This window comes from Pangasianodon hypophthalmus, chromosome 22 (genome assembly GCF_027358585.1).
Source record: "Pangasianodon hypophthalmus isolate fPanHyp1 chromosome 22, fPanHyp1.pri, whole genome shotgun sequence".
In the NCBI taxonomy this organism is placed as follows: domain Eukaryota; kingdom Metazoa; phylum Chordata; class Actinopteri; order Siluriformes; family Pangasiidae; genus Pangasianodon; species Pangasianodon hypophthalmus.
The window spans coordinates 7,558,496-7,582,875 of NC_069731.1; the positions used below are offsets into that span (position 1 = coordinate 7,558,496).

Genomic DNA, 24,380 nt, shown 5'->3' on the forward strand with positions numbered 1-24,380 from the left:
ACTGAAGTACAATCTGTCCAGATGACTCGCACATAGATCAACCAAGCCCTTTTAACCTCTATGTTTGGTCTGAATCCAATTCAAATGAACAATTTTACATTTTGACTAAAATGATTTTTCCAACATGAAACTTCTGAAACTAATGAATCAATTTGTAAAATCACATTTATATTAGACTACATAAACACAAGGTAAATTAAAGGTGCAATGGTCAATTCTTTTTATGCCTTGTACAAATAACCTGGAAGACATGATTAAAAACAAAACAACAACAACAACAAAAAAACAATTGATTACATTGTGGCCTTAGCAAAAGTGTAATAATGTCACTGAGAAAACCAGTCTGGAATGCTTGATTGTGTTTGGATACGCCTACTGTCAGTTATTGTATAGACACTCTATAGCTACCATAGATCATGGGGGCGGAGCTTCATGAACATGGGTGGGAATCATTAAAATGTTGAACCCACCTTTCTTGGGTGGGGATTGTGTATATATGAAGACACACACATTACGTCACAGTTAATAACTAATTTGATTAAATTGCTCTATTTTTATTCTTAGAGTCCTACTACAGCAGAGCTTAATTTTCAGGCTTAGTAGATTAATGTGAAAATGTATATTTTTAATCAATGACAGGTATCTTTATATAGCTTCAGATTAATTAGCATTGCTTGTTAGCCTTGATAAACTTCTTCAGACACTTAACACATTTATTATATAATGCCATATGTGTGCTCTTAAATGGCATGACTTGAAACTATGCCATATGAGCCTTATTCCTCTTAGCAGCTATTATTAAGAAAATTAAATAAGTAAGGAAAAAACATGCAGGTTCAGGTTTTTATTGGAAAATAATCAATCAAGTGTTCATGTGGTGCCCAATGCAAAGCCAAGTTATTGTTACCACCCAAAAGTTATTTTCCCATAACAGCATGTTGAAGTGTCTTATATTTGTGATAAATTCCACAGCAGTTTGCAGCACTAACAATGTTTTATTTTCGTATTAAAGAAAGATATGCTGTTTCCATCTTTTCTATCTTTCCAACTGTAACCATTTATAGTTACAGTTAATGTTGTGATATGTCTGAGAAACAAAGTTATCACAAATTATAACAGCTATGAACAGTCATTCACTCACCAGCCTCTCTTTCTGGATTAGGCCACACCCACTTTGGGTTTAAATCTGAATGTATAGATACAGATTAAAATATTTGGAGCATTAAACAGATACAGATAGTGTAATTGTTTTACACCCCTAGCGTACATAGACACCAGCCTTTCCTTTGTTTCTTTCTCTTAAAGTTAAAGTAGTACAAAAAAGCACAGTTTGTCATGTTATAGAGAAAACTGGAAAGCACAATGTCCTTGGTCATGAAGACTTTCACATGGGGGAAAACCTACTGGCTGTAACAAAGTGCTGACACTGGAGTCTCCTTCCATTACTGTGAAATAACAAAGAACAGAATAGAGAATTCAAAAGTGCTGTGGTATAAATATGAACTAAATCTGACCTGATCTAATTAATTTCTAATTTGGTCTAACACCACTAATAATATTATACTTTATTTGAGTTATATGTACTGTATATATAATATGGTGAGGTAATGGAACTCTTTAGGTAATGGACACAGAAATGATAAGATGATGGGGTATTTATGATGGTTTCCAAGTGGACAAGATAGATCCAAGATATGATCGTAATGTGTGCGTAGTCCATTCGTTCATCCTTGTACAATGATCAGAATTCACTGGTTAAAGGAGGAAACTTAGGACATGCCATTAGACTTAGTAACATCTGATAGTAGTTTGCTGCATCATCTGGAAACGTGAGTCAATGTCCTCATCGGATGAGAGCGAGATAGTCGTGGAATGGGTTTGATTCAGACACTAGTGCACTGGAGTAAAAGCATCAGCAGGATCGAGATCAGACAGATGTGTATCTGGCTGCAAATCACTATCCTTGTGTCTGAGTGTATGTAGTGGCTCACTCTTCATACCATACTAGGCCTGCTTGGCTCAGAAGGCCGGTAGAGGATCTCTAAGTGTTTGTGCGTGTGTGTGTGGGATGCACCCGTTGGCTTAGCACGGAGGGAATTCCTGTTGCAATGCCTTTGGAATCCATCGTTCAAACTTCCCAATTCCTTCTGGGCTCACGTGATCAGCACAACTAATGCGGTAGTAATGAAGAAGGACAGACTTGGAACAGTGTTGAACGTGAAAGAAATTCGGGGAATGCAGCAGTCCAGGTGCAGGAGGTGATGCGCGGATTGGGAAAGGTGTGTGTTTCAGTGATGACGATGATGTTTTGGAGACTTGTTCCTTTGGAGTAGAGCCGCGGAAGGGCTTGGAATACCGGGGAGAAGTTAACAATGGAAGAAATTTGTCTGTGGTCACTCGGAAAACTATACAATTGGTTCTTTTTTCATGAAATGTACAGTAGCTGCACTTTATAGGTAAGCAATTATTGACTGTAATCTATCTTTCACTATGCACAATTTATCAACCCCCTTTACCTCATCATTTGCTGGAAATGGACCACCATAGGACTACTGACCAGATATTATTTGAGTGGTGGCCCATTCTCAGCAGTGATACTGAAAGGGCATTCACACCATCCAATAAAGCCCACTTTATTAGACACAGCTACCTTCTTAGTGTACAGTTAGACACTAATGCTCATCGTTTCCCATGTACAGGTTTATTACTTGACCTGTAACCTTCTCAAACCAGAAGTGATGCTGAGGTATTCAAACACCTCAGGAATACTGCTGTACTAGAGTAAATCAAACCACACTCTTTGCAGTAGAGGTTCCTCAAGGGTATTAGCTATTATTTGGATAGCTACCACTTCTTTTGACCCCATTTTCTCCCACTTTGGTCACTCTCCAGCTAGACTGAGAATGGTGCTGGCTAGATGGTGCGTGCTTCCCATTTTCGCAAGACTTTATGATCTTTGCTGCTCTTGCTATGTCACCGGGAAGCTGAAAACACTTGGAGGAAAGTGTTATCTGCTCTCTCCTGTATGCATGAGCTCACAGATGGGGAACTTTCTAATATGGTTCTACTTTGAACTTTTTCTGAAATGGAAGGCATCTCTGAGAGGGTTTTATATAGAAGGGTTTAGGGTTCTCCCAGAGCGACAAGCCGAAGAATCCTTATATATATTGGTAGACGAATAACATGTCAGTGTCACTTCTGTAACTGTATTCCTTGTGCGTGTGTGTGTGTGTGTGTGTGAGGGACAGAGAGAGAGAGAGTGTCTTGAATGTATAGCATGTACCATGCTCTGGTGGTAGTAGAGACACACACATGCATGTAACACACAGGTGTCTACAGGGATATGATATATTTAAGAGGTGGGGGAGTCCTATTCTTTCATGTTTTCATTTCATTTACTAAAGCTCTACTTGTATAAAATAGGCCTAAAGTATGAAGACCTTTCACTAAGTTAGTTCAGTGGTGATTACATAGTTGCAGAAATACAGTGGACAAGAGGACCCATAACTAATAAGCATGTAGGGGCAAAAAAAAAGCAAAGGACTTGAATGGTGATGGAATGTTAAGAAGGGAAGGTTGGGGGTGTTGCTGTAGTTAGCATGTAGCTGTCTAGCTGTCGGAGAAATTTATCACAATAGATAGTTCAACTGATTTACAAAGATTCTCAAATTGTAATACCTGAGCTGTGCAGCACAACACACAAACCCTGAAAGATCTTAAACCGAATATAATCACACTCACTCTAGAGAGGAGAACAGGACTTTCCACATGTATGTATGTGTGTTTGTGTGTCTTACGCAATATGACACAAGTATTCCATCAAGACGTGGTGGTTTTGTGGAACATGCAGCCTGGGTCTCAGCCAGAGAGCATTGTGTGCCGGCGCACTGAGAAGTTTTTTCCCATCTGAGTTCATTTTGGGTTCATGGTTCCAGCTCCTCAGAGAGGAGAGTATGTGCATGTGTGTTGTTCGTGTGTGTGTGTGTGAGTGTGTATCCATATGCATTAGTGTTTGTGTAAAAAAGGGGTCCATAATCCCCAGACAGCAGTGTAACGTATCACTAATACTGGCGCAGGCTCTTCCCTCAGCTTTTATTTTTAACTCCAGTGTGGAGACAAAGGGTCCAGTCAGCGCTGCCTCTGAGAACCAGGCCATGGGAGCCTGACCAAGCCCGGCTGCGTCACACACTCACCGCGTGTGTGTGTCCCGCGCAAGAGCAGACGTGCAGACCCACCGGAATGGGGGAGTGGAAAAAAAAGAGGAAGAGAAAAAGGGAGAGAGGCCTGGCAAGGAGACAGCATCAGTGACAGCATCAGGGGCATTGGGCCATTTCTGATGATGTCACGGGATGAGGAAGTGGTTCAAGCCATGTGATACATGAGGAGGGAAAGCACAAAGAAGAGCCTGTGCCAGAGCTGCCAGACTACACACAACTGTTTTTTTTAATGTCAAAGTCCTTTTGTTTTACTATTATATCCTGTTGGTGTCAAAGTGACCTATTACATTTGGACTAAAAGTGGAACAGCACTAAAACCAATACAGTTTTTTCCAATATGGTTCGTCTTCTCTAACAAACTCACAAAGAATAGATTTAGAATCATTTTAAAACAAAAAGGTGATTTTACACACACTCCTATTTTAATAATAATGGTTATATTGTTAATATTAGAGATGATGACAAGATATGTGATAAGAAATGTGATATCTATATTTCCATTTCTGTTACTATTTTTATTTTATTTTTATTATTGCATTTTGATCTGCATTTAGTTTGAAATGTGCGATATATGGAAATAGACCTATTATTATTATTATTATTATTATTATTATGTTTAAAATACGTTTTACATTTTACTTTTATTATTATTTTATGATTACTTTTTTTAATATATATTTCTAGAAAAAAATACCCTACCTCAAAATATTTTATTATTATTATCTATACTAAAATATTATTATAGATAACCTTTTTGATGTGAAAATATAAATTATTAAATATTTTAATAATTATTAAATTATTAAATTATTAAATTGCATCTTGGTATAACCTTGACCGAGGGGTAAATACTGTATAGATACATGTTTGATTTAGCTAGAATTTTATCTGGATATGCAATGTGCAACGTTGGCTACTTAGCTCTTTATCTATTCACCTACAGTGCATGTGACAGAAGGCTTTGGATTATTTCCAGAGGTGGGAAAGTACAGTTACTTTATTATTGTACGTAAGTCTGGTTCTTTCCTTTCTAAGTCCAGTTTTTCTGTCACCTAATACTTTTGACTTTTACTTACTATAATTAGAAAGAAGAATCTCTACTTTCTTCACACTGTGTTCAACCACAATGCATTTCTCTATAATGATATATTTGTAAAGTCACTTTCATCTATCTGCTGCTATGTGCACTTTGTATGTATGATGACAGTTTGCAATGTGACAGCTACACTATATCACCAAACGTATGTGGACACCTGACCATTACCTCCTTATGTGGGTCTGTGCTGAACTTTTGCCACAATGCTGCAAGCACACAAATGTATAGGATGAGTTTGTATGCTGTAGCATTATAATTTCCCTACACTGGAACTAAGTGGCCCAAGAGGGCACAAAGTGAGGTCCATGAAGACATGATGCGCTAAGGTTGGAATGGAAGAACTCGAGTGGCCTGCACAGAGCCCTGACCTCAACCCCACTGAACATCTTTTGGATGAATTCAGAATTGTCCAACCTCATCAATGCTCTTGTGGCTGAATGAGCACAAATCCCCACAGCCATGCTCCAAAATCTACTGGAAAGCCTTCCCAGAAGAGTGGAGGCATTTTTGGCAGCAAAGTGCAGACCAACTCCATATTATTGCCCATGGTTTTGGAATGGGATGTGAAAGTCAGATGTCCACATACTTTTAGCTATATAAGGTAGCTTTATCTTGCTAGCTAACATGTAAGAGATTAGGGATAATGCTGTTCTAATGCTTTCCCACATTCCTTGGTGAAAGGGGAACTAATTTACCATCAGTAACTCAAATCTTTTTGTGATTTGAGGGACACGTCCTTTCCTTCTGTGAATCTTCCTTGTACTTTTACTTTCATGCTTTAAGAAAACGTAAAGTGAAGTTTATACTTTTCCACTTTAACTTGGGTGAAAAAATATTTGAAGCTGTACATCAGCTTTTACCAGAGGATTTATTTAAATGAGAAAGTGCACTTTTACCTGAGTAAAGAATTTGTGTCAGTTTACAGCCTCTGATTACTTCAGATAGAATTATAACAGGAAAAAGACACGAGAACAATTATTTCGGCAACTTAAAAGCTGATACATCCGTTTATGGATGCAATTTACGTAGCAGGTTCAAATGCTCTAAAACATCCACGCATGTGAAAATTGGCAAAATGAAACAAATCATAGTTGTAAACAAGCAGTGCCAAAAAAGTCATCAGGGACTCAAATGATCATGGGATGATAGAAAAGAAGGGTTGAGGACATTACTATAGGTAATGAGTAGCTTCTCTAGGAATGGTTTGTATGCGTAATTTATTACATCAACTTTAAATGGATTTCGTAAAGATAGTATTAAAAACTGCGTAATTATGATTATAATACTAGAGCTCAGCTTGACTTGCTGTTCACATAAACCAAGATGCTGGATCTCTGCTCCTATGCCTTCCTGCCAAATGTAACCCTGGCCATGACTATAAAGCTGCTTTATAAAACTGAATTAAAGTGAGAAAGAACGGGAAAGGAGACAGAGGAAAGGGAGGAAAGGAAACTTAGAGACATAGAGAACACCTTTTTACATAATCCATACAGAGTTACTCACTCTCACTTTCCACACACACACACACACACACACACACACACACACACAAACAACTTATATGTTGAACCCCACTAATCCCCTCTGGTAACAGTTTCCTGCCAACTACTCCCTCACACTCTTCCTTTCTTTTTTCCCCTTTTCTCCTCATGTTCTCCTGGCAGTGACGCATTCAGCACATAATGAAACCCTTAAACGACAGGACATGCTAACTCTACTCCCTTTGTCCCTCCCTCCCACCTTTTTTTCCTCTTTTCACAGGTGTAAGGTGATAGGGTGTCTCCGCTGTTTTTGACTGAGGCTATTTTTGGCACTGGTGACTTGACTCAGAGGTGCTGCCATGCGCCTGGACTTGTGACTTTGTGACTTGTGTTTATTCAGAATGAGAAAAAAAGGGGATCCAAAAGAATGAACTGATTACCAAGAACTTTTTTTGTTCTATGAGTAAGTAAAAATGTAAAAACAAAATCTTATTGACTTGGTAACAATGGTTACAATGGTATGTATGAAGACAAAACTGAGACAAATCTATTTTTTTTTTTTTTTGAGAAACAGCCATCTGAAATTGAAATCTATCCAAATATCCTGTTCACACACCATTTTTCTCTTTTTTTTCCACACCTGTACTTGGGTGGTTAAGTACTGACCTCTATAATTTATCATCTCCACTGCTTTCAGCAGACACTTACTGTCTCTGATAGTGAAGAATGATATAATCTTATAATAATTTGAAAAAAATCTGAATTTTTTTTAGCATTTACTTTATTGGTATATGATACATTAAAATCATTTGATCTGGTTTTTATCATTTGTCCTTGTAACAGAAATCCAGTCTAGATGACATTAAAAGGACAAACATTAATTCTATACACACCAAAGGCAAACTGGGTGAGAGCAGTGTAATATTTTCTGATGTTAAATTAATGTAATGAATCAGAGACAGGGTGCAGCACACTGTGTGTCTGTTTGCTCTGTTGAATTGAATTGATATATATTCACTTATGCAGTCCCCTTAAGGTTATATTTGTGTGTGTGTGTGTGTGTGTGTGCGTGTGTGTGAGAAAGAGAGAGAGAGAGCTGATATGTATTAGGTAACAGGATGCATCTCTGTAGCAGGTGTCACATGTTTTGGCACATAGATTAACATGAACTACACAACTGAAAAGGTTGTTTAACACATACTCTCTTGTTCAGATTCATTATGAATGCATTTGGGGTGGGTGGATTGTGGGTCTATTTCATGAGGGACAGGTTTAGAGACAACCAGATCGATAACGGCTGATGTGGAACACCTGAATCTTCCATCCCTATATATATATTTATATATATATATATATATATATATATAGATAGATAGATAGAGAGATAGATAGATGGCAATAGATACTGGATATGTATATTCAAGTGTATGTGAGATTTGAGTTAGGATTTGTGTGTTTCTTACTTTATGCCCTAAACTGACTTTTTTGCCATTATGCTCTTTCCTGCAGAAAAAACCTCATGACCTCTCATCTCTCTCTCTCTCTCTCTCTCTCTCTCTCTCTCTCTCTCTCTCTCTCACTGTCTGTGTGTGTGTGTGTGTGTGTGTGCACGCGCATGTGGACTGGTGTTGGATGAGAATAGAATAGTCTTATTTGAATAGAAGTAGATTTATGATGTAGACAGTGTAGTTTCTCTCTCATTCAATAGCCATATTCTGTCATGTTTCACATTTGCTTCCAGTGGGACAGTCAAGACTGTGTGTGTGTGTGTGTGTGTGTGTGTGTGTGTGTATGTGTGTGTGTTGTTGTTGTTGCTCACTTTATGCCCCAGACATGCTTCTCTTTTCAGGCTATTTCTGTCAGATCATATTTATCAGATCATATTTATCAAAATACTCAGTCACCAAAAGGCACACACACACACACACACACACACACACACACACACACACACAAGAACATGTTATATTGAATATGCTTAAATCATTACCCAAATGATTATGTACTGAAAAAGGCAAGTATAATAAACTATCCTAATGGCACATTTATTTTACGTTCTGCATGAAACACTACACTTACAATTTCATCAAAATGGTGGAAGTTTGATTTAATTCTATTTATAATATAATATAATATAATATAATATAATATACACATTTACAAATGCATATATATGTATATATATATATATATATATATATATATATATATATATATATATATATATATATATATATATGTATGTATATACACACACACAAATGCAAATCCCATTAATCACCACTGACTTTTCTTTAACAGCTTATGGAAACACTAACATGTGAAATGTGTGTGAATACATAACCTGTAGTAATATTTGACCAAGTTAATATAGGAATATAGGAAATATGATTATTAATCCCAAGGCCACTACTAATCATGAGCTAATCAGGAGAACACGAAGCTAAATGGACTTATATTTATGCAGATTAATTTATCTGTAGTCTTCATAGGTGTTGAAATATTTTTCACCTTTCTGTCCCATCTAGATTGCTCACCATAATTGGCTAGCAACATATCCCTAAAGGAACATTCCAGCATTTCATCACATCTACTGAGTGGCAGTTCTGCTGGTGGAAATGTCTGTTGATGAGAGAGGTCAGGGGAGAATGGCCAGCCTGGTTCATGCTAACTCAGATAATCACGCTTTACATCCATGGTGAGCAGAAAAGCATCCCAGAAAGCACAATATATCAAACCTTGAGGTATATGGACACATGTTGAAATTATCCATGGTTTTCCATGGTTATCATACATGTATGGAAGCCCTGAACTGCAGATTCATGAAGTACTGTCATCATTTCAAGTTAATATATGTAACAGTATGTCATTATTTTAATATTTAAATTCTTATTCTATATGCCATTTCCTAGAAAATAAGTAAACTTTAGTTTAGTGGTTAGTGGAATTCAGGCATACAGTCATATATTTTTTTCATGATTATTAAAAATTTCTCATTTAGAATTTACATTTGTCATGTTTACATTTTTTATAAACTATTCTAATATAACAAATGTTTACATTTTTATAGTTATTCTGTATAGCTTCGAAAAACATACTTAATTAAAATAGGAAGTATCCAGCCAAAAATGTACTTTAGTGAACGCTGCTACTTTTAAATGTGTTAAATTAGTAAAAAGCAAATATTTTTAACTGATGAAATAAAGTAATGTCATGTTTTCATGTGAAAATGTACTTTTATTACTTCTAAAAAACTGTTCAGTCTTTGTAAGTTTGCTGGTCATATGCACGACTAATGCCATGTAAATCCACAAAGTGGCATGATTCTTGATAGATTTTGAACTTCTGATGAACTTGATTGGATGCTTTATTGGAGCCTATTTTATTGACATATAGCATACAATCTTTGGCTGGATGAGAGAAGAAGACTCTTGAGATTTGTAACGAGTATCACGTAAAAGTATAATTACCCCAAAAATAATATTTAGATATAGTACAGAAGTACAAATACTCATGTATTTTCCACTCCTGTCCACAAATAAGTACGTCAAGTTCAAACTAAAATGAGAGCTCTGGCCTTGTTACGGAATTTCATCAATTTAAACGTCAAAACTTTGTCCATACCTGAACGCGTTTAAGTGAATTACCAACCATTAGATGTACAGTATACAGTAATTCCCCTAAAGCAACCTGTGGCTTACTAACTCTCTTGGAAACGGCACAGAGATTAAGAATAATGTCAAAATAATGAGATATTATTACAACGACATACTACGTTGAAATAATGATATCTTACATCAAAATAACTAACTTTTTTTTTTCACAACTTGCCACTCAGGACTTCCACAGAAGCACCAAATACACATTAGATTAAAAACTCTTTCCCTTTAAAAACAGGTTTTGTCTTTCTTTGTCATTTCTCTGCAGTTTCCCTTAGTTGAGTGGAAGACTTCCCAGATTGTGGTTTACAGGCCGTTATTTGATGTGCATGGTGTGTGTGTTTTGGTGTGTGTGAGTGGACCTTGATGATGCATTCATATGAAATGTAGGCGAAAATGCATGGGCTGGGAAACGTCAAACCAGCAGCCCTTACGGTAACTTCTGATCTTCTGGTCTTCGCGTGGTTTTATGTGTTTATATGCCTCCATACGTCTACCCCTGTGTGTGTGTGTGTGTGTGTGTTTAAGTATGTGTGTGAAGGCAACTGCCTTTTTTCCCATTTGTCTCGCGGGAACCCGATCCAGATGCTGTGGACAGAGCTTGTGTCCAACGCGGCCATGATGTCACACTCTCGCGTAGTTTGGGAAGGAGAATGAGACTTGGGAAAACACACATGCATGCACTCATACTCACACACACACTCTCACACACACATACACACACACAAAAGAAATTCTGGCAGAATCTCCGCATTCCTCTGATCCCTGATGCGCAATGGTCTAGTTCTGTCTGGGTCAGAAGGTTGAGTGTGTGGTAATGTGGGTCGTGTCAGACGCTACTCTGTGCGTGCAATGCTTTGATGATGTCATCACAACCAGGACGACATCATGACATATCCAAGTGGTTGCAGAGACGCACACTTCTGAGATGTGATACATTGTGGGTGGATCTGAGAGTGAGCTTGCATAAAACGTATAAACACACACACACACACACACACACACACACACACTGTTCTCTCCAACACAGGGATTTCCCACAACAGGAAACATTGATTTCTAATGTCTGGACCGCCTAGTAATAGGGAATGTTTAGTACTTAACAATTAACAAACTCTTTCACAATCTTCCTTGTCTGACTCTTACTAGGTATTGCATCAAGTTGGTATGAGACTGCAATTCTTTAGATTCTTTTATCTAAAATGTATGATCAGTATTCTATTTAATATAAAACAGTAGTGAGCAAAATTAAAAGAATGTGGGGAAAAGCTGCTAGAAAACCCTTATCTTGATTTGTTGAAAATTACTCAGCAGCTAGCTATTAACCTGATAGACAATTAGATAAATCAACACACTCAACTTATCCTATTAGAGGGCAAAAGGATGCTACAAATGTTATAGATAACGCAGCTAACTTTACAATTTATTTGTATGTTGTTACATCTAGCTTCACTCACTCCAGATCCAGTCCAGACTTTACAATTCTCTAGCTCACCTGAGCTCTACCTCACCTGTTTCTCATTTCCTGTTAACCAGTCAATGCACTTAAACAGCACACTTTCACTCAGCTATGTGCAAGTTTTTGTCATTTCATTTTAATTTGCAATTTTGACCATTTTTCTCTTCTTCTTCCATTTTTCATCCAGTTTTTCCCTATTTGGATTGTTATTAAAGATTTTACTCGCAACTATATCCAACTGACTCAGATGCTACAGCTCATGGATTGTCTGATTTTCTGTTTTTGTACACTTTGCTGGCCACAAGCTTCAGAATCTTAAAGGTTGCAATCTGATTGGCTCTGTCCGCATTTCCATTCATCAGTATTGAAAACCGTGACTCGACTAGCTTTATAGACCAAAATATAGTCAAAAGACACCACCGAATTATATAAAAAAGGGTTATTAGAAAGTTACTTTGGAATCAGTTAGTGGTGAGTAAATGTGTTGTTTGTAATGTCAATCAAACTGCCTCTACCAGGGAAAGCAGACGATTCTTGATGATGTTTAATGACAAAAAGTACCAGACTCTCTAGAGAAATCTCGAAGCCTGGCTAGCAAAACAGACGACTTCTCAAAAAATCTTCTTGATTTTAAAAATTCTATATGCTATGTGCATTATGGGTAATAACCACAGATCCCCATCCAACAGAAAGGAGATAATTATCTATAAAAGTACATTCTAACATTTAGAGGAAATGTGTTTGACCTGAGCTTAAACTTATTATTACAAGAGGTGAATCTCTGAGGCAATGTGAGCAAAAAATCCTGAGCGGACTCAAAAGGGGAACCTACCCACTTCTGGGTGACACCGGATAGTGGGATTACAAATCATTACAGCATGCATTTGTACAAAAGTAAATACAAATAATACTATGTGTATTGAAAGGATTATCAGTATGGGCACAATGTGGATAAGAGTCCTGGAATAAGCACAGGACCATCTTTATGATTACAGCAGCAGTTAGGTACAAATCTGCAGTATCCAGAAGAGATTATCCACTGAAACAAGGCTGAGACTTAGACATAAACTATTCTGGAGACGTGCAAATCTTTAGCATATCCATGTGAGACCATCCATATGAAAAACTTCATTCATTATTAGCAACATCAAGTCATTATGGGTGGAATGCTCCTTTAATGTTGAGAGCATGACTGATGGACTATTCCAACTTCCTTATTTGCCTATGCGCATCTAATTACAAGGAGCAAATACATACTGTATATACACAAATACAGACATCCTTATACACACACACTGAATTCTCATTTAGAATTCTGAATGTGTGTGTGTGTTTGTGTGTGTGTTGCACCACCGCACTGCTGGGATGTTATTCTGTGTGTAATACATATTTTATTAGCAGGGAGACCCCGGCATCAGGATACACATTCTAGCCACGTGCACGGATGAACTCAGTGTGACGGCCAAATTTCCACATGGAACATCAAACAACCTGAGACAAGCAAAACATACATACTACTCCTCTCAAACACACACACACACACACAGAGTACAGTGTAGTGTACAGTGGCAGTGTACAGTTTTCCTAGTCTTTTCTCTGTGTGTGTATACTGGAAAGCGGTTGGGCATGTCGTGGTATGCTCTGTCACAGAGTCAACATACGCAATTAGCTAGTAAAACATAATGAAAAAAGTGTTTGCGCTTTGCTCTCTGGCTCTCCTTCTACATGTGGACCGAGGCGACAATTTTCTTCATTATCAGTTTGACATGGACTGATCACTCAGAAGGCAGAGCAGACATGATCTGAGCAACTGGAAGACAGAGACCCAACCCAAGGGCCCGAGCTGTGGATTTAAATGCTGCACATTGGAGCCTTTACGTTAGCCAGTCGGCTTGCTTGTTGGTTTGTTTGCGCTAGTGTTTGCTCTTGGTAAGCTACTTTGATATGTCCTGTAACATCTACTCCTTCCCTCTGGTGTCAGGTGTAGGTTAGCTCATTGTTGTGGCTAGTACCACCATTTTGTTTATTTGTTTGTTTATGTCCAATGTGTGCTAGTTTATCTCTGTTTAATGCTCAGTGCCTTGGAGTGAGAACAGGTAAGACTGTGTGCACACCTACACAACACGTAGGTAATATTAAAACGATACATTAGATCAGAGGTTCTTAACCTGGGGGTCCTGAGGTGGTCGTGAGAGCGGTACTAAAAAAGATAAACAAGATAAACAGAATAATTTTGATGGGTGTATGCGAATGTCTGCTTAATGGCACCACCTCCAGGAGATAGAAGATAGGCAAATGTCGATTAACAGCTGAACATGATCAGCTGTTGTACCACAGCAAAGTATGATGGCTGTCTGGGGTAACATACCGAGTCGCCTTACAAGGTGGTGGGGGTTCTGAGATATTTTTAACACCGAAAAGGGGTCACACTGGGTAAAGGGTTAAGAAATCCTGCACTAGACTAGATTTGAGAATGGGTGCCATTTTTGTTTTTCTTTTGGTGTTTTTCCTGGCAATAAGGTTAGCTACTTAAACCACAGCGTTTTCTTTGATACCATCCATGTTTTCTTGGCGTTTGTGAATGCAAGCCTTAGCGTTGTTGGTTTTTTTTTTTGTAATTGCAGTAAAGTCTTTAGCCATACTTCCACTCTCTTTTCCATCTTATATCCACCAACAGCTCATACCATTCTTCCAACTTGCAATATTAATATTGTTATTACTCCTGCTCCCACATTGGACCATATCGACCTTCAGGAACATAATAGCCAGTTTTGAAAGAGAGACGCTAAAATATTAAATATTACAATTAATAAATTATATATTGCTTTTTATACAGCAGTGCTGTTGAATTCTCAAATCTGATTGGCTAGAAGGTGTCGATAAACTTCAGAGCTTTGAAACAGTCAGTAAAGTCTTCTGCCATGGGAGAGTCTTCTGGACAGAGATTGATGTGCATGAATCTAATTATATGTATATGCATGCTCATGTACTGGACTTTTACATGTTGCATGTTATACAGCCTTTTGGAGTATCATGGTAGATAGTCTGCAAAACACTAATTAAGGGACTATTTTTTGAAAGAATGGTCTTCATCCCTCCAGTACAGTTCCAGAGACAAGTAGAATCTCTTTTAGCTGGAATCTCTTTAAGCTACACCTTATTAAGACATTTTGTGTGAAGACAAAGTGTGACTTTTCACTTAGGATAATAGAAAGCTAAAAATCATCTGAATTTTTATATACATTTATACTGTAATTATTGGTCTGTTACTTTTTTAAACATTTAAGGCTTCAAGTGTCTTAGCACATGTTGGAGGCTAAATATGTTATATTGCAAGGAAATAGCATTCTCAAGTGAGCTGTTTTGAAAAATTACAGGTTACCTTTCGAAAAGAAAACTGTACAGTGCAGCGTGTGACTTAAGTAAAATACAGGTTTAGTCAGCCCATGATTATTTTGGTTTGATTTCAAGCAGGTTAAAGGCACTAACTTGTCTTCTTAATCTGTGCTTCTTGTTGCAAATATAGTCTTAATGCAACATTTTGTTTGTCACTGTTGTGCCAGATCATTATTTCCTGTCTGGCAAGTGATCAGAATTGTTGGTGGTGCGTTCTGGGGCCAGGTGTATTTATATTGAGATCATGTAACACTCATAGTTCAAGGGAGTGAACACTTACACAAGGCACTGTATTAAATACTAATCAGGTTTATATCATATATGAAGCATACCATATATGTAAATATTTAAAATATGGATGCATTGATACCAATACTAGTATCAATACCATGCTCATTTACTCATATTCATACTCATAAAACATGCTCTGATATGAACATCTGATGCCACATAATACTATGTGATGTAAGCCAGTAGTGTACCACGTCACACTAATCAGTGAGCACTTCAGCTCACTTCAGCGAGCACTGAGCTCTGAGAAACATGCACTTCAGGTCTACACTTTACTCATGAGTTAAAGTGCAATTCATGGTATCTTGCGCACATTTTTAATGACCACGCTTGCTCATACTGCTCTGTGTGCTCTGTTTGCATGCTGTCACACTCTCTATTAAACATTCTCTTTAGCCAGCATAGCATCTTAAATATAAAACTCAGCACAAGGAGGTCATTAATAGCAGCACTTGGCAGCAACCAACATAAACAGAGATAAATAAACTGTTCCATGACACCTCCATTACTTAACACTATGTACATTACTCATGGTATCAGTCACAGTATCAATATTAAAAAAACAGTAAGTCATTGACGCATCCTAATTTGAAATATTTAATATTAAATATTGATATATTTGTGGAATATATTTGTGGAATATAATTGCAGGACTTCCCTAGAATTAAATAAAGTTTTCTGGACAACAGCTTTTCTTGAACATTTCGATGAAGCTTCTCCCAGAATAGCTCAATTGGTTTATTGTTATATGTATGTGTTACTAGTAGGCCAGTCCATAGTAAACAGGTTTACTTCTTAAAATATATTTCTTCTACTGCTTTGAGGAGTTTTCCAAGATTAATTAAAATCAAACATTTTATTTAAAAAAATGTAATGTTGACCTCACAACTTGGCATCCATCCATCTACTTTCCATACCTCTTATCCTACACAGGGTCACAGGGGAGCCTGGAGTCTGTCCCAGGGGGACTCGGGGCACAAGGCGGGGGACACCCTGGACGGGTTGCCAACCCATCGCAGGACACAATCGCACATACATTCACACACTACAGACAATATGGAAATGACAATCAGCCTACAAAGTGTGTCTCTGGACTGTGGGAGGAAACCTCTGAAGCAAGCGGGGGCAACCCCAGAGGTGCGAAGTGCGGGATTTGAACCCCCAACCACATAGGTGCTAGGACACCACTAAGCCAACTTGGTGGCCAGTATACATTTATACATTTTCAACTGGCAGATATTTTTACCCAAGTAGGCAGAAACAAGTGTAAAAAAAAAAAAAAAAAAAAAAAAAAAAGTTGTAAGAAGAAACCATGACTAAAACACATAGATTGGACTATAGGCTTGTAGTCAGGAAAGTTAGAAACACTAGTCATGAAGAAATCAGTCAAACTGCAAATCAAAACTTGCAATAATAACAGTAATATAGAAAGTCTGAATAATAATGCAATTAATAACAATCCATCTCAAATCATCAATAAAAAATGCACACACACACACACATGCATGCTGAGTGCGTCTTCAGAATTTCAAAAGATTATTTGATATCATAACATAAAATTACGGTGTGTTAACACTGTTCTGGACAATAATTAGTAATTTAACATTAACATACAATTAACATTAACATTAATTAACATACAACATACATTAGACATTAAACTGAACACTATGTATTCGTTACATAATTGTACATCTTTTTGAGAATGTTATGTTGGGCCCAAGCGCTAAGTGCTGTCACCTTGGAAATATTCATTTTCAGGATCAGAAATAGAAACTTTTATTTACCAAGTACAAGATATGCAATAATTTCTTTTTTTCCAACATTCTTTTCTTTTCTTTTTTTTTTTACAGATATCAACACAGGCTGCAGTAATATAAAGAGTATGTATGTCATAATAAGCACATATAAAGAATAAATACTGTATATGTGTAGAGAGTAGTATGTATCGTTACATTAATACCAAAATTTAAGATATGTACACAAAAGAAATGGTCAAAAAGTGTTCGGGTTTTGTGCATAGGTTAATATCAGTGTGTGGCCCAGAGTTTGGATGTTGGAAGTGTTCTTGTTTAATGCTGAACAACTTCTAGAAATACTATTAGACTATACATGTTAGAAATGGTCTAGAAATAAAGAATCTAACATTATTAGAAACATAAACATAAAATCCATCTGCACACAAATACTCACGCTGTTTGTAGTTCAGGGTCACATCTCTAATAGACGCAGCTAGCCTGCTAACCCTAGACAGCTAGCTAAAATATGGTGTAGAGAACATAACACTTAGTAATGTTTTCCCCCAATCTGTGTTCCCTATGTATTTTGTCTAATTTTATTCACCATGTCATCAGCATGCCAGCTAAAACCCACACTGGAGTATAAAAAGACACAGATCTTGTGAGCCGAGGGCTCGAATCACTCACGCTCACCCGATATGTTTGAAATACAAAAATTTGCAGAAATGCACCAACACCTCCCATTATAGTCACCAATCATGAGTTCTGTAGCTCAACTACTTCCCAGCAAATTCCCCAACAAGGACAAATCTAGCCTTCACTAGGTTCTGAGAACAAATAAATATCTTGCTTGTTTAGCAATAAGATAAGATTAGTAAAAAAAAAGCTAACACTCCATCAGTCCTGAATCCTTTTTCCTCTTATAGGACAATATCAGACTCTTATTCACTATTTTCATGAAAAGAAAAATGAATATCATCTAATTAGTTCTGTAGTTTGTGCTACACAATAATACTAATCAAAGGGGGCACTACTGGGTACTGGAATGAAAGAGAAATATTTTAATATTGAAAGAGACAAAGGAAAGAAATGGAAAGACACAGAGAGAGAGAGAGAGAGAGAGAGAGAGAGACATAAATAGAGTTATTGTATTACAGTGTACATGCTGTACAAGACTCTTAGGTGCAATGTGAAGGAAATAAAAAGGTTCATCCCTCACGTTTAACTATTTGTAGGACTTGGACATTTATACGTTGACATCGCTTTTGTTCCTTAGAGTCTAAATTTACAAAAAAAAAAAAAAACTGAATATATTTGTAGTTGTAGTATGATGTGGAATGTTATGTTTGTGTCAATATTCAGAAGAATTTTTTTTAGCATTTAAGGGAAACTTGACCCAGTCTGACCCAGAAGATTCCATGTAATCTAAAAATAAACAGATTTTTAAAACGTTTTTTTTTTTTTTAACAAAGGAAAATGTATAATGGTGCTGTTTTCTGAATGGGCATGTTTATGTAATATTTATAGAAGAAGTCTCTAGTGTCAGTAAGTTTTCCACCCCGGGAAAGTCTTCAGGATAGAGATGTTTAGACTTTCTTGTTTCTCAGCATGACATGACAAGTTGCATTTTTGGCTTATTTACTTTAAGAAAGAGAAAAAAGACATGCTGGTGAAGGGATGACACATAAGTGATAACAGGAGCTAACTTGTCTCCCTGTCATGATGTTGTACAACATTAAATGTGGAAACAACTGGTTAAAAAGCATGTGTTGTTCATTAATAAAGTAAAAATTGTAATTGTTGTGGTATAAGAAAATAAAAAACACTTTAGCATATGCTGGTATAGGAAAATAGTCATCTTTGTGATTGTAATAGTAACTATGTTGGTATTCCTTGCAAATTTTATACAATATTTTATTTTGTCTATATTTTATTATACTATGAATATTTAAATGAAGGTTCTGAGTTCTCATGTTCTCGTTTTAAGAATCAGCTGACTGAATAAGAACTAAGAGTTCACCTGCTCTGATCTAATCTGAGTCCAAAGCCAAGTTCATCACATATACACGTGCTAAAAAGAGTGTGATATTATTACAATCATGTGCGGGTTATAATGTGAGTATGTGTGTTACATAGCTCATGTCCCTCTTTCATAACACAGGCCCTGTCCCGAATCTGTCCTCCTGACAGTGTGTCCTAATGCATAGTGGAAAAAGCACCCTAAAAATAACAAGCACACATACACCCTCACACACCATGGCATGTCAGGGATGGGAGGTTAATATTAGAAAGCACAGCCAGTAATAGCATTAGAGGGTGGGAGGTTCACACTGTCCTGCTCGGGGTCTCCTCGTGGCCCTCACGTCACACTCACGTAGTGCATACTGCGGCTGGTCACACACACACGCGTGCTTGTGCCCCTGTGCCACATTCCAGCAGCAGTCACATGCAGCGCATCATCAGAGCTGGTGCTCCTGCCTCCTCAGCGCACTGCTAGTGGCTATTCCTGAAGAGGGAGAAAAAGAGTGAGAGAGAGAGAGAGAGAGAGAAGGCGGGTGGAAGGGGTTTGTGAGAGCTTATTTTACCCTCTCAGCCGGAGCCTGTGCCGTGCCAAGTGCACTTTGACAACTTGCCAGCACTCAAATTAAGAGCTGGTGATACCATATCCTCACCTCTCCAACTCACTCTGGCCTCAAAGTGCTGGCTGTTCACTCACTGTTGTAACTCCTCTGGACAGGCGAACTACTATTTTTCAGTTTAATATACGTCATGTCATTATTAAAGGTGGAGTTTTGGATTTCTGAAAGTGTTTTTATATAGAAATTAATATACAGTGTATAATTTCCAAAAAACTTCAGAGAAATGCTGAATTTGTGAACCCAGTGGTAGTAAAGTATCACATCTACCCCATTTCATTTGCATTCATTTATAATAAACTGTATTTGTAATAGCAGTTTTAATCAAAATACTCACATGCAGTATCACATTTGTAAAAGACAAAAATTTGTTTGTTATTGTGTTCCTGCTACATTTTGTTTCGTGACTAAATCTCAAATGGCACTGGGTGTGTATTGCACTCTGCAGGTTCTTGAATGTCACTATTATTTTACACACAGTAGTGAGCATATATAGTGAATACGAAGCCAGGATTTGACCTAACTGTGCCTTCCTGGGGCATACACAATTAAAAAAAAAAATTTGCATGAAATTTTCTGCATGAAAAAAGAAATCATAATCAGTAGTTTGTGATAGAATTATGATATTGCCACTGTGTGATTTCCTTGGATGAAGAAAGTGAGAATTTGTATCTTCCATAGTTTGTGTGATATGAATGACTCCTGTAGCAGAACTGTTGGTTCTATCTGGTTAATTAATAGTAAAAGCATTCTATGTAATTAAAAGTTGTTGTTTTTTTTTTTAATTTGATAGCCCTGATCCATGATCATTCTAAATACTAAGACGGCCATGTCACCTAGCTTACACTTTTACTCTTACTTAAGTCATTATGTTTTAGTAACTGTTTTAGTACTTTTATTTGAGTAAGGTTTTTGGCTACTCTACCCACCTCTGATTGGTTCCTGCTGATTCCTTCACCCCCCCCTCTACCCCCTCTTTTTTTCTGGCCCAAAACAGGCTTCATCTCAGCCTATGTGCTCAGCAGCTCTGCATTAAACAATATGTTTTAACAGCGCTTGTTGAAACAAGTTTGTAGCAGAGCGCTCTAAACATTACTAACTGCTCCTTTAAGCAAATAAGGCCTGAATCTATGGACTATTTACTGCTAAATGCAGATACTGGACCTCCTCTACGTATGTTCAGCTTTACACTAACACTTTGTTCTATTCAGATTATTTTGGATTTGAGTTTCTTGATTTGATATGAAGGTCATAAGGAATGAGAGAGAGATAGAGAGAGAGAGAGAGAGAGAGAGAGAGAGAGAGAGAGAGAGAGAGAATGTGCAGGTTTTTATATCTTGGTGGTGATCAAATGAAGCCACAATGATAGAAACATTAAAAGTTTTGGCCTTGTGGTGACATTTGACTGGTTCTCCAGAGGAAAACTGCTTTTTGTTACAAAACCTGCAGCTTTTATTTAAAATTTAAACCAGGCAAAAGCTTGTTACTGGGGTTAAGGTTAGAGTTAGATTTAGGTGTAGCATAGCAATAATTAGCTACATTAAATGGAAGGTCCTTACAAGAATAGTACCATCTATGTCTGTGTGTGTGTGTGTGTGTGTCTGTGTGTGTATGTGTGTGTGTCGGTATCCCCTAAGGAGCACAGAAGTACTGGCCTGAGTGTAGGATCGATGATGGCTGGCGCTCTATTCCATGCTTTATCAACCATATGATCCATTAAAACCAGGCGCTCTCTGTTGGCCCACACACACACACACACACACACACACACTTCTTCTGCCATTCCACACCAGTTGCTCATCCTGTATCCCTGAGGAGAGCGGGGATTCCAATACTGCTTGAAAAAACTCACTGAGGCATACATTATGAGTGCATACACACACATAAACACACACACACACACACATACAGAACTGGGACATGCTTGCAGACAATAAAACATGCAATAACAAAAGCTCATAAAAACAATGTTAGCTTCAAAACTTTGAAAGTCTTAGCACTTGCATTGTCTTCTATAAAGTGCAAAGAGGGTGTCTCTGTAAGTACATAATGTCTACACACACCCACACACACATGTTTACATTGTGATTTAGGTCACAGGTGTCAAATTGTGGTTTCGAAGTGCTGAAATTTTTGTGCTTTCCCTGCACTAAAACCCAAATGAAGGAAAGCAGAATTTCTGCTATGTAAGCATAAGGTATATTGAATTAGCAGAATACAGGTAGACGTGGGATGTGACAAAGTCCCATTCCTTTCGAGCTGTGGTTAAGTCTGGTTTTTAAGAATCTCTACTTTAAAAATAGAAATAGATCAAAATATCTAAAGATCAGCGTTAGACAGCGTGAAGGAGTTGATGTAAGATAGATGTGATAGCAAGACTGAGACTTCATACCCATCACTGTAATTAATCTGCTTCTACATACGCTTTGTATTGTACCACAACATTTTGTATTGTGATAGCTAGCGATTAGCATTGAACTAGTTGGTACTATCATGCTAGCTAGCATTTGAGAGGTTAGGTTAGGACTCTCTTAGTTAGCCTTAGCTAATGCTTCCTCATGTTCCTTGGTTCTTTGGTGAAAGAGGCACTAAATTGCCATCAGTAACTAAAATCAGTGTGTGATTTTAGGCAGACGTTTTTCTCTTTTGTGAATCTTGTACTTATACCTACACACTTTAAATAAACTTAAGCGTCCTTTTGTACTTTAATTTTTTAACTTTAGTGAAGAATCTGAAGCTGTACATCAACTTTTACCAGAGGATATAATTAGATTTTCGGTTTAACTAACTCATTAGTGTTTTGTTTTCATGACATTTTAAGCAACAGATTCTAGACAGACAAGAGTGGGAGCAGTGGAGTGTGTGTGGTGTGTGTGTGTGTTTGTGTGGGGTGTTTCACTTTGCGTATCAGGATGCATCATGACCAGAATGTTATTTTGCCCAAGTGAGAACAAATGTGTGAACAAATATGTTTATCAAGGGACATGATGTCCTTGATCTTCATGTGACTATGGTCTACCATCCGCCCACTAACTTTTTGCCCTTTTTAAATGTTCTTTACTCATAATTTACTGATTTAAGGATAACTGTAATACAAAAAAACGTGAAGAAACAACTGTAATTATTTCAATAAGAACAGTATTGTTTGATAATGTGCAGAAGGAAATGCATCATGCAGACTTGCTTGATAGGAAAGTTTGGCTTTTAAAAGGTGTTAAAGGAGCATGTCACCACCAAGCCACCACCCCTTCTTCCTGTTTGGGTCTAACGGTATAAAGCCTCTGTCCCGATCACTACAATTCGTGTCTAGTTTTTTTTTTTTTTTTTTTTTTTTTAAATTAACATGACCCGAATGATAACCAGAGAAACCTTTCTAACAACGTGTTTTTAAGTGCCCTCTTTAAGTGTAGTCTATTTTCCCATAATGCACTGCAAGCATGGGTCAGGCTTTGGATTGCTCAAGTTGGTTTAAAGATGTAACAGTCAATGACTTTAAAAGGATTGTGTAATAACTTCTGATAACCTGGACCAGAATGTCATTTAGTCCAAGTGTGAATACAATTTGTAGACAACAACATGGAGGCGGGGCCTGCCCTTGTCTTTTAAAGATGAAAAGACATGAATATTGTTTCATTTTTGGCATCGACGTCAGATTATTGCTTTTATCTCATTGTCTTAAAGTGGATTATATTAGACTTTTTTGTGGAACCACATGCAACAGCACCACCAATGGTCATAAGAAAAACACACAGAATGGTATGAAGAATTGAGGCTGGGGCTGATTTTTTTTCTAGTTCAGACCGTAGATTCATGCAGTGACAGTCGTGGCAGGTGATCACACAGTGATCATGATCATCCGTTGGGCTGATATTTTTCAGCCTGCTTCCCTGACACATCCGTAACACGTCATCAGCATTGACTGAGAAGACACATGTGAAGTACAGTTGTGGGTGCAATGAACTCAAATGAGAAGGATTATTTACTCTATTTATCCTTTTTTTTCCTCAAAATGCCTTTGGAGATTAAACAAAAACTAGATAGATAAAGCAGATGTTGTCCAATCAAAGTACAGATTACACAAAAGGACAGACAACAGAACTGTACATTCAGTGTATTGGTTTGAATGAAATGGTTATAATTTGTATCATGTTTGGAATTTGGAGAAAACATGACATGAAGTCAGTAAAGCATTATTATAATAAAAAAAAAATGTAGAACTCATGAATGCAGCTGTGTAATACTTGCCATCACATCATTCTATTTATGTGAAGACTTCATGATATAATGTATTGCTCAATCCTAAAACCCCAGCCAAAACCAAAAATCCCCTTTTTTCTTTCAATTGTTGAAAAAAAGTTTTAACATACACTCCTAGGGATAAAAAACATACTTTGGAGATTTTTGAG

The 24,380-nt window shown here is 37.2% G+C and overlaps 1 long non-coding RNA gene across 1 annotated transcript; it reads left to right on the forward strand.

The window, feature by feature from the left end:
* Positions 1-13,455: 13,455 nt before the first annotated feature.
* LOC128317195 (uncharacterized) lies at positions 13,456-18,360 on the forward strand. Its single transcript, XR_008300716.1, has 3 exons — positions 13,456-13,841; positions 16,533-16,736; positions 17,453-18,360. It is a non-coding gene; the product is annotated as an uncharacterized LOC128317195 (long non-coding RNA).
* Positions 18,361-24,380: the final 6,020 nt, after the last annotated feature.